Source organism: Nannospalax galili, unplaced genomic scaffold (genome assembly GCF_000622305.1).
Source record: "Nannospalax galili isolate Female #2095 unplaced genomic scaffold, S.galili_v1.0 scaffold521, whole genome shotgun sequence".
Taxonomy (NCBI): Eukaryota; Metazoa; Chordata; class Mammalia; order Rodentia; family Spalacidae; genus Nannospalax; species Nannospalax galili.
This window is the reverse complement of record NW_008344634.1, coordinates 841,120-851,346: the sequence shown is the minus strand read 5'-3', so window position 1 is coordinate 851,346 and position 10,227 is coordinate 841,120.

The following is a 10,227-nucleotide window of genomic DNA, read 5'->3' as shown; positions in this document are numbered from 1 at the left end:
CCCCCACTTAGTTTAAAGGCTTTCCTTCAATATCAAATCTGGATTTACAATCCTTCTGCCAATGGAACTCTTTGCGGCACTGGGGAAAGGGCATAGATGGGGGTCTTTTCGATACCCCACCTCCAGGCTTAGGCCGGTTCTCTCACTGAGGGAAATTTCTTTTAATATGGCCAGTCTGGCCACAGCCAAAGCATGGGCCTTCTATCCCTCTAGGCCCCATTGTTACCTGCTGTCCCAGATTAAGTGAATTAAATGCCTGGGTTAAGGCATGGGTCAGAGCCTCTGTTTGCATCTGTAAGAAAGCAGCCATGGCTTTGGTTTGCCCGGTCTGGGTTCCCACCTCCTTGGAGGCAATTATCCATTGTCCCATGGACTTGCCTTAAGACCAGCACAAGCTAGCTTGTGTTCAGCATCCATTCCATCCCATACCAGGAGGTTAGTGAATTTCTCCCTCAATGGGCCTGGGGGTAATTTTCGTTTTAAACTCTTCTCCACTCTGTCTATAAACTCGTAGAGTGGTTCACCAGGGTTTTGATCAATTCCTGCAAGGGGGGATTCGGTAGGCCCCTCATCCAATTTTCTCCAAGCATTTAATCATATGACCCTGACCTGTTCTGTATATGGGGCTGGAATGCCCGACTGTTGCTCCCCTGTGGCATAACAGTCACTTGAACCAGTCAACATCCCAAAAGTAATGGGGTTGGCACTTGCATTCCTCTCAGCCTGTATCCTGCATTCCTCCTTAAAGAGGGCACACCATTTAATATATATAGGGCTAGGGAGGACTGCTTTGGGGAGGTCCAGCCAAACCTTTGTAGTACACTGCTGATGGGCCAAGCTTTGGAGGAGAGTATCTACCCAGGGTGATCCTGGGCCATCCTCAGCCACCGCCTTTTTTAATTCCTTTAAATCCTTCACCTCCCAGGGATACCAGGTGTCAGGGCGCGCACCTCCTGGGTTTACATTAACAGGATACACTTCTACCCATGGCCTCACAGAAGCCTCCTGAGCAGGGCCAGAATCCTGGAAATAGGGATGGTTTTCATGGGTTTCAGGAAGCCCTGAAGCTGGCCAGGGCATGCCCGAGGTGCCACTTGTTACTTTGGCCACTTTTCGTTTCACTTCTGTTGCATTTCTGCATTCTTCCTCAAACCCTTCCCATGATTCCCATGCCAGAGTTTCTGAAGGCTCGTCAGGAGGTGACGCCCATGGCTTAGGGCTCTGAGGCCGAAAGCATGCCTTTAAGGCTGAAATAATAGGGTAGAACTCCAGTGGTGGATCAACCCCCAATTGAACCTCCTTTTGTTGAGCTAGACGTTCCACATGTTCCCATCTATCCCCAGTAAAAGCATTAGCCCCAAGAAGCCAGGGAGCCAAATGAATTGCCTCTGCCCAAACCTTTTGAGCTACGGGATCTGACAAATCCAATCCCCTGCTCTTAAAAGCATCTCTCAGCACTTTAAGCACCGGGTCCTCAAACTTAAAAGTTGCGTTACCCATATTTAGGGTCTTGCTTACCCTGAACCTCTCGATTGGCCCCAATCTGTTTTCCTTCTTTCTTTCTTCTTTCTTTTTTTCTTTTCACCTTCCTTTGAGTACCACACTGAGCACCAGTTGCCGGGGGTTCGAACCAGCAATCCCTGGTGCAGTGATGATTGGGGATGAGTAAGCACACCATTCGCCAGCCCACGCCACCCCCAGTGCAGGGGACACTCAGACGCAAAGGGGAGTCTAGTTAAGCAGGGACTCATTTATTGCAGGTATTACAGAGCTTATAAAGGCACCTGGAACTCCCCCGTCTCCCCTGAGGGTGTATCTTAAGGATGGTCACATGCTGATCATGCACTCCTCAGCAGTGTGGAAGTATTCTTCAGACTTTCAAAGCAAGCCAGGCTGTGCCCCCAGTAACTTCCTTTCGGACCTATGCAAGGTGGGGCCTTTAGGTCCCCACAGAGTATGACTGCTGTGCCTGCATGTATGTAACTGCACCCATGTTCTACCTTGCCTGTGGAGAACAGAAAAGGGTGTCAGATTCCTTGAAACTGGAATTACAGACGGTTGTTAGCTGCCATGTGGGTTCTGGGAACAGAATCCTGATCCTCGGCAAGAGCAGCCCATGCTCTTAACCACAGAGTCATCTCTGCACCCCAGTAATGATAACTCTATATTGTAAAAGTTATCATCTAGCTAATCCCTATTTTACCTAAGTTATTTTCAAAATCATCAGCAAAAATATGTTTAATAAATCATTACAGAAGACTTAATTTCCCTGAAAGTATAATATTATATCTTCAAGCATTTTAAAACTCTAACTTGAGAAATGCTGTTCTTTACCAAAATCCATCATGAATGCAGTGCCAAAAAATAAAATTGCTATAATCACAGTCTTTTTAATGCAATGGTGGAACTAGGAATTTAGAGGCAAATTCTTAAGATACCTTTATCAAGGGAACCACTGCTCCAGTATAGAAGTGTCCAGATATTTCTGCATATAAATATTCCATATACTGCAACTGATAATGCAGCACTTATGCCTTGCTCATTACACCACTTCCTAGCACAAGATCATTTGCCCAGAATGTACTATAAATCTCAGTAGGCATGTGCCCAAAAGACTCCCTAGAGAGAAACATATTGCCTCAGAGAACACACAATGCTGCTTTGCCTGGGGATGGGGTCCCAAGGGCCTGATGCTGTCCAGAACAATAGCTGCCCTCACCATATATACAGTTGAGTCTGAGCCTCACCTTCAGTTCCCTTGGTACCCTCACCATACCTGCCACCACAGCACTTCACCTCAGTAGCAGCATAGTAGACATCTGCCATGAGTCAGCCTTTGTTTCTGCTTCCCAGCCTCATGCATTCATGAGTGATGCCATCTAATTCCCAGAAATGGCTGTTCATAACTGGAGGTTTGGCTGGGACTCAGGGCATTTGTATTTTCACTGAGGTTCATCTCTCTCCACCACCGAATGGCAATTGAAACCAAGGCACTGACTATACTAGGCTCATGATGTACCTGCCCATTACTGATTGATTTTCAAGGCAAAGACAGAGGATGACAGACCAAAGACTTGGGAAAAAGAGGACATCTCTTTAGAAATGACCTTTCTTGATCTTTGGTTTTCCTATTTTGTAAGAAGGGAAAAAGAATGTGAATGCTCATTGTTCACAAACTTCTTGAGAAAGCTAAATGGGGTCAAAGGTGGTAAAATAATAATTGGAAAGCATACCACACATGATCATGTGATACAAACTGAAGAATATGATGAATCCCTTTCTTTATACCTGAGAAGAAGGGACAAACTTAATCCAGTGGCTCTCAAACTTGAGCATTAACAACCTTTACAGAATTGTCCAACATTTTCATATTGTGACATGATATTGTCATCTCCAAATATGTTGGGCTGTCCATATGAATAGATATCCTGGGACCCAAATGGCCTGTAGGCCACATGTTGGACACATCTGAGACAGTCTGTGAAAAAAACAGATAGTCAGGTACTGTCCCTGATTTCCTGATTTTGCAGGTCCATGGTATGTGTCAGGAGGGTGGGCCTTGAGAATCAACATTTCTTCCAGGTACTTGCACTGTTTGTACCAGGGACCACCAATTAAGAAGGCTTGCTGTAAACTAGTGGTTTTTGGGAATGTGAACATCAATTACTTTCCCCTCTTCAGAAGTCTTGACTTCTAGGGTCAGAGATATGGTCTGGGCCTCATCATTATTAGTTACAGGTTATCTACTCTGCATCCAGGATCCAGAACCACTGCTCTTGACTAGAAGGCTGTACTTTGAACTAATTTATTAATTGTAGTATTATATCACATACTCACAAGGCTAGGTGGCCTTTCCTGTTTATTTGCTCCTCCCACCCCTTAAAATCTCTGGGTATCTCAAGACAGCACACCTAATGATGGATCAACCTAAGCCAAAAGGAGAATAATCACATGACAACCTACCCAGGTACATACAGCTATATCTTAGATGGTATCAAGTGACTTTGAGACCTAGGCATAGGTTTCTTTACCCCACACATTTGTCATAATCACCTGAGAGACTAATAAGAAAATCTACTTTGTAGCTGAGACACTAGGACAGAGATTCTCAACTTTGGCCACCTACTAGGATCACTTGGGAAATTTTCAAAAAAAAAAAAAAAACCATGCTGGGGCTCTTATGTCATTAGGAATCTGATATCATTCACCTGAGTGTGGCCCCTAGGGCAAGCCGGGCATGGTGGCTCATGCCTTTAATCCCATTGGGATCCAGGCCAGCTGCAGCTACAGGGAGACTGTCTCAAAATGACAAAAAATAAATTAATTAATTAAAAAGTTCCCCTAGGGGATTTTAATGTGCATTCAAAACTGAAAAAGGTGGTCCAAAGAAGATTCTTCATTATGTATCAACTTCTCACCTGCTCCTTACACACACACACACACACACACACACACACACACACACCCCACACACACAAGCCTCAAACTCACCAGGATTATAAACTCCATAGAAAATTACTGCTATAAGGAAATAAACAAGTGAAGAAAAGTTAATAAAAGAGGAGTGATAAGCTATTATCATTTTAAAAGCATATATTTGCATATGGATAAAAAGCACTGAAATGATATGCTCTAAAACATTAACAGAATACATTAAATTTTATTATTCATTTTAAAATGTCAAATAGGAAGTGCGTATATTTATGGGATACAGTGTAACATTTTAATCTATGTATACATTATAGAAAGATTTAATCAAGTTAATTCATACATAAAACACTATTTTTGTTGTAAGAATGTTAACAACCTATTTCAACAATTTTGAAACATAAAATACCTTTTATTATTATTATACTTATAAAAACTACAGTCACCATGCAATGCACTAGGTTACTTAAAACTTATTCCTCCATTCTTTCTTTCTCTCTCTCTCTCTCTCTCTCTCTCTCTCTCTCTCTCTCTCTCTGTGTGCATATGCGTGCACATGCATGTTTGAACCTACATGTGGATGTCTGGAATTTCTCTCAATTTTTCTTTAATCATTCTTCTATTTCTTTGAGGCAGAATCTCTCTGTCAAACCAGAACTCTTCAATACAACTAGTCTCAATAGTGAGCTTATTCCAGGATCTTCTGTCTCCATCTTCTGGGGCTCCAATTGCAGGTGAACTACAATGAATACACAGCATTTATGTATGTTCCATAGATCCAATTTCTAAACTATTTTATTTATATTTTTATTTTATGTATATGAGTGTATTTGTCTACATGTACGTATGTGGCGCAATGCCTGAGGAGGTCAGAAGTTGGCAGCACATCCCCTGGAACTGGAGTTATGGATGATTGTTAGTTGCCATGTGGGTGCTGGGAATTGAATCCAGGTCCTCTGCAAGACCAGTCACTGCTCTTATCTGCTGAGCCATCTATCCAGCCTCCAAATCCAAAGTTTAATCTTCCTTGTATGGCAAACTCTTTAAGTGCTGAACCATCTCCTCTGGACCCCTAACTGAAATTTTATACATGTTGCTCAACATTTTTTTTCTTCCCCCATCCCTCCAAGGCCCTGATCCTCTCCTTTAAGTGCTGAACCATCTCCTCTGGACCCCTAACTGAAATTTTATACATATTGCTCAACATTTTTTTTCTTCCCCCATCCCTCCAAGGCCCTGATCCTCTGGTCACCACATTTCTATTCTGTTCTTATAAGATTAACTTTTTTAGATCTATACATAAGCAACATTCAAAGCGATGACTCTATAGGCATACAACTTCAGTATATCAAATCCAACCTTATAAACTGATTCTAATTGTTTGAGATATAAGAAGGTGGCTGCATTTGCTATCTTTCTCTTTATTAGACTCTAATATAGTATTATGTTCATTATGTCTTTTTTCTGTGGTCATTCTTGAAAAAAATATTACTTGAAGGCATCCTCAGCCACTTACTGTTCAGGGACTGTATGACATGACATAAATGTGCACTCCTCTGCAAAGATAGATACTTGCCTCTAAAACCTAAGCATAAGTCACTTCCCAGAAGAGCCCGGCTAATGCAAGGATTTCACAAATGACAGTTCCTTTATATCAACACAACCTCCAGTTCCCTTTTCTGAAATATAATCTTAAGTTCCAAGCTGCAAGTGGGCAGTGCTCTGAGACTGACTTCAGTAAGGATTGTTTTACAGTTTAACAGTAAAGTGTTTTGACAGGACAGCATTTTCTCCCTCATAGTTACCCCCAAGTACTCAATAGGAGTGTGTGTGTGTGTGTGTGTGTGTGTGTGTGAGTGTGTGTGTGTGTGTGTGTGTGTCTGTGTATGTGTTCAGGCAGCATGAGGCTTTGGATACTTGATGGTTCTAGAAAGTAGGAGATTCATTTAATTAAAATTATAAAGGGTTTTTCTTTTCTGTTGAAATAGAAAATCTTTTTTTAAAATGAATCAATCATGGGTGGTTGTACATTGTGGCTTTGCTGTTGTCTGGGTTCTAAATATATGACACAGAAACATTTACACAGAATTGGGCCATTCCAAACTCATTGTGAGAATTTAACTCAGTTGCTACACACGTCACATATCACTACAGTACACCCTTGCTTTCCGTGAAGGAATTCACTGATTTCAGTAGAGGTGAATATTTATGCACATCACTTAAATATAAACCATTAAAATAGATACCAAATTAGCTACCATATAAAACAAAATGCTGTGTAAATACAAGCAAAATGGGTGAAATAAAGTAAGCCAGAAAGAATTGTTTAGATAATGCCAGGAGCTCTGGGGCTACACCTAATGGAAATGCTGGATTTTAAGGTTTATTTTTATTTGCGAGTACTTGTGTGTGTATCTCAATGTGTATGTATACCACGTGTGTGGGGGTACCTGTGGCAGCCAGAAAAGGGCTTCAGATTCCCAGGAGCTGGAGTTACAAGTGGTTGTGGGCTACCTCACTTGGGCTCTGGGAATGAAACTTGCTGAGAGCAGCAAATGCACTTAACTGCTGAGCCATCTCTCCAGCCTCAACACATTCTATTTTAAAGTTCAAGAAGCTGTGGGAGTGGGGGTGGGAACAGGGCAGAAAGTCATCCCATTTAGGCCAAACAAGAAGAAGCAATGGCTTCTGGGCAGGCAAGCTCATGCCATACTCAGTCATAAGCAGGTAGTAGGCAGTGCTGGCATCTAGGGACATGGAAGCATCTAGGCCGTCTTAAGGACAGTCTTCAGAAGTGAGAGAGGAAATGTGGATATTAATTTTTGGGTGATGGAGAGCTGCCAAAGGCTTCTGCCCACAGAGCAACTGTGATAAGAATTCAGCTGTGGTGATGCATTCTGGCAGTGCTGCATAGTTGGGTTGGAGTGAGGAGAGGCAGGATACAAGAAGATCCAGAAGGAGGCTGCTGCAGTGGAGTGCGAAGCATCTAGGCCGTCTTAAGGACAGTCTTCAGAAGTGAGAGAGGAAATGTGGATATTAATTTTTGGGTGATGGAGAGCTGCCAAAGGCTTCTGCCCACAGAGCAACTGTGATAAGAATTCAGCTGTGGTGATGCATTCTGGCAGTGTTGCATAGTTGGGTTGGAGTGAGGAGAGGCAGGATACAAGGAGATCCAGAAGGAGGCTGCTGCAGTGGAGTGTGAGGTACCAAGACCCTGAAAGCAAGTTGACTTCGGCATAAGTATTTCTCCAAGCTCGTTGGTTATACAACTCCTGCTCACTTCCCTTCTTCCCTTCCCTTTTCTTCTCTGTTTCATTCCTCCCCCTTTCTCCCTCCCTCCCTCCCTCCCTTTCTCCCTCCCTTTTTCTTTTATTTATTTATTTTTTTGAGACTGGGTTTCATGTAGCCAAGGCTAGCATTGAACTCCCTAGTAGCTATGAACTGACTTGGAATTGTCCTAATCCTTTTTCATTCACCTCCCAAATACTGAAATTACAGGTATACACCACTACACCTGACTATATGTGGTTCTTTATAGTGTTTTTTCTACTTCTCCTTATAAAAGACAATTCCTTTTACAAACCTAATCCTCAACTTCGGCATGGTGGCTCAAGCCTTTAATCCCAGCACTTGGGAGGCAGAGGCAGGTGAATCTTTGTAGGTTCGAAGCCAGCCTGGTCTATATAGTGAGTTCCAGGCCCGCTGGGACTACAGGGAGACCCTGTATCAAAAAGACCAAAAAATTAAAAAAATCCCTAATCCTCAAGACATTTGTAAAGTTTTGCACAGAGCATCTTCCCTATCCCAACGTAGCTTTTCTCCCTTGCAACAATTCCTTTGAAAAACAGCCTCTCCTCACTAAGTCTGTACTTGTTTCTTATTTGACACTATAAATTTGTAACCTTAGCCTGCTGCCTTCCCAACTATCCTTTATAATTTTTTTTTTCTGTAATAGTTCTACTTTAGTTGCTGCTGACAAGGACAGCATTTGCTCTTTTGTTTTGGCTTCATGTCTTCCCTTTCCTTTCCCAGCTCTCTTTCTAGCCTGCTCCAGTATTTCAGCAAGAACATTCTTAGCCTTGTCTACCATACCGTATCTTTTTTGGTAATTAAATCCATTTGTGAACTATAAAAGGCAAGAAAGCCTGGAGAGGAGCCTACACCCGTAATCACAGCACTCAGAACTCTAGGGCAAGAGGATTGCTGTGAATTGGAGACCAACCTGGGCTACTCAGTGAGTACTAGGCAAGTCTGGGTTTCAGAATGAGACCCTATCTCAACAATAAAAACAAATAAAAATGATAACAATAGGCCAAAAAAAACCCCAACCAAATTCAAGATCATATGCACAGTCTACACGTACCTACTAGGATTTTTATAGATAGATAAAAGAAAATAACTAAGGGGCTGTTAGTTGTTTAGTGTCTGTGGTGGCTAGTTAGAAAGCTTGAATGTTGTCATCAGTCCCTCTGTGCTTGTTTCCTCATCTATTACATGAAAATTCTGATATATTCATCTAATTCTTGTGAAGATTAGATAAAACAATTCTGGCCCAAATATAAAAACAGTAAAGATATTCATTATTATTACTATAGTTTAGAAAATAAAAGAAACTTTCTGAGATGCCCTAATTTAATAACAGCAGGTATGTCACCATATTGCCATCTCTAAAGTTCATGCTTGAGAACTCCATGGGCTTCGGGTTGGACACACCTCTAGTCACTAGAAGATTAGAGAGAAGACATAAAGGAAATTCACAGCTAAATAATCAGCTAACAGCTGAAAGCCAAATCAAGAAAAGGTACTCATATTCCTGAATGTATATTGAAGCCTTGACCTAAGTATATTCTTAAGTCTACCACTGTGGCCATCATGCCCTTGTTATATATAAAAGTCACTGATTATTAATCCCATCCAATCTAGAAGCCATGAGTACTCCATACGGATTGCCCTCCAATCCCAAAACTTTCCCTGATTCACTCTGTTCCATTCCTCTTCACTATAGAGAATGTAAGTTCAGGGTAAATAATTTTTTACTTTCCCTAAATTTCATTACAAAAATATTTTTCTTTACAAAAGGCTCTTAGGTCTTACAGACATTTTTTCAAATGCTACCTAGCTCTCCTGTTGGTCACTGCAGAAAGAATCTGGCCTCTTGCTTCAGACTAGCATCTTTAACAGTCAATAAACCCTTTCATTTCAATGATCCCTCAGTCTTAACAGTTTTGAATATAACACGTTTTTTTAAAATTATTTATTTAATAACCACATACTTAGAAGAAGCATTTCATTAATGCATCAGCATTGACGTACTCAATAACAATTTTCTGAGCTAGGATGCATCTCTTTGAAAATTAGCTGTACATTTTTTAGGTTTACAGTTCAATTATTACAGTTATACAAAATTGTACTCACTATAAACCCTATAAGACATAAAACTAAATGAGGTTTTAACCTTTAAAAAAGATTTCCATTTCATTATTAAAATACAGAGTTTCCGGGGCTGGAGAGATGGCTCAGTGGTTAAGAGCACTGACTGCTCTTGCAGAGGACCCTGTTCGATTCCCAGCACCCACATGGTGGCTACGAACCATCCTTAACTCCAGTTCCAGGGGGATCCGAAGCCCTCTTCTGACCTCTGCGGCATTGCACAACACAGGTGCACTCACATACATGCAAGCAATACACTCGTACACGTTAAATAAAAATAATAAATAAAAATACAGCATTTCATACAGAAAAATTCATTTTTAATGCAATTGACATTAAGATGTTTGCTCATGCGTTTCTAATATCTAT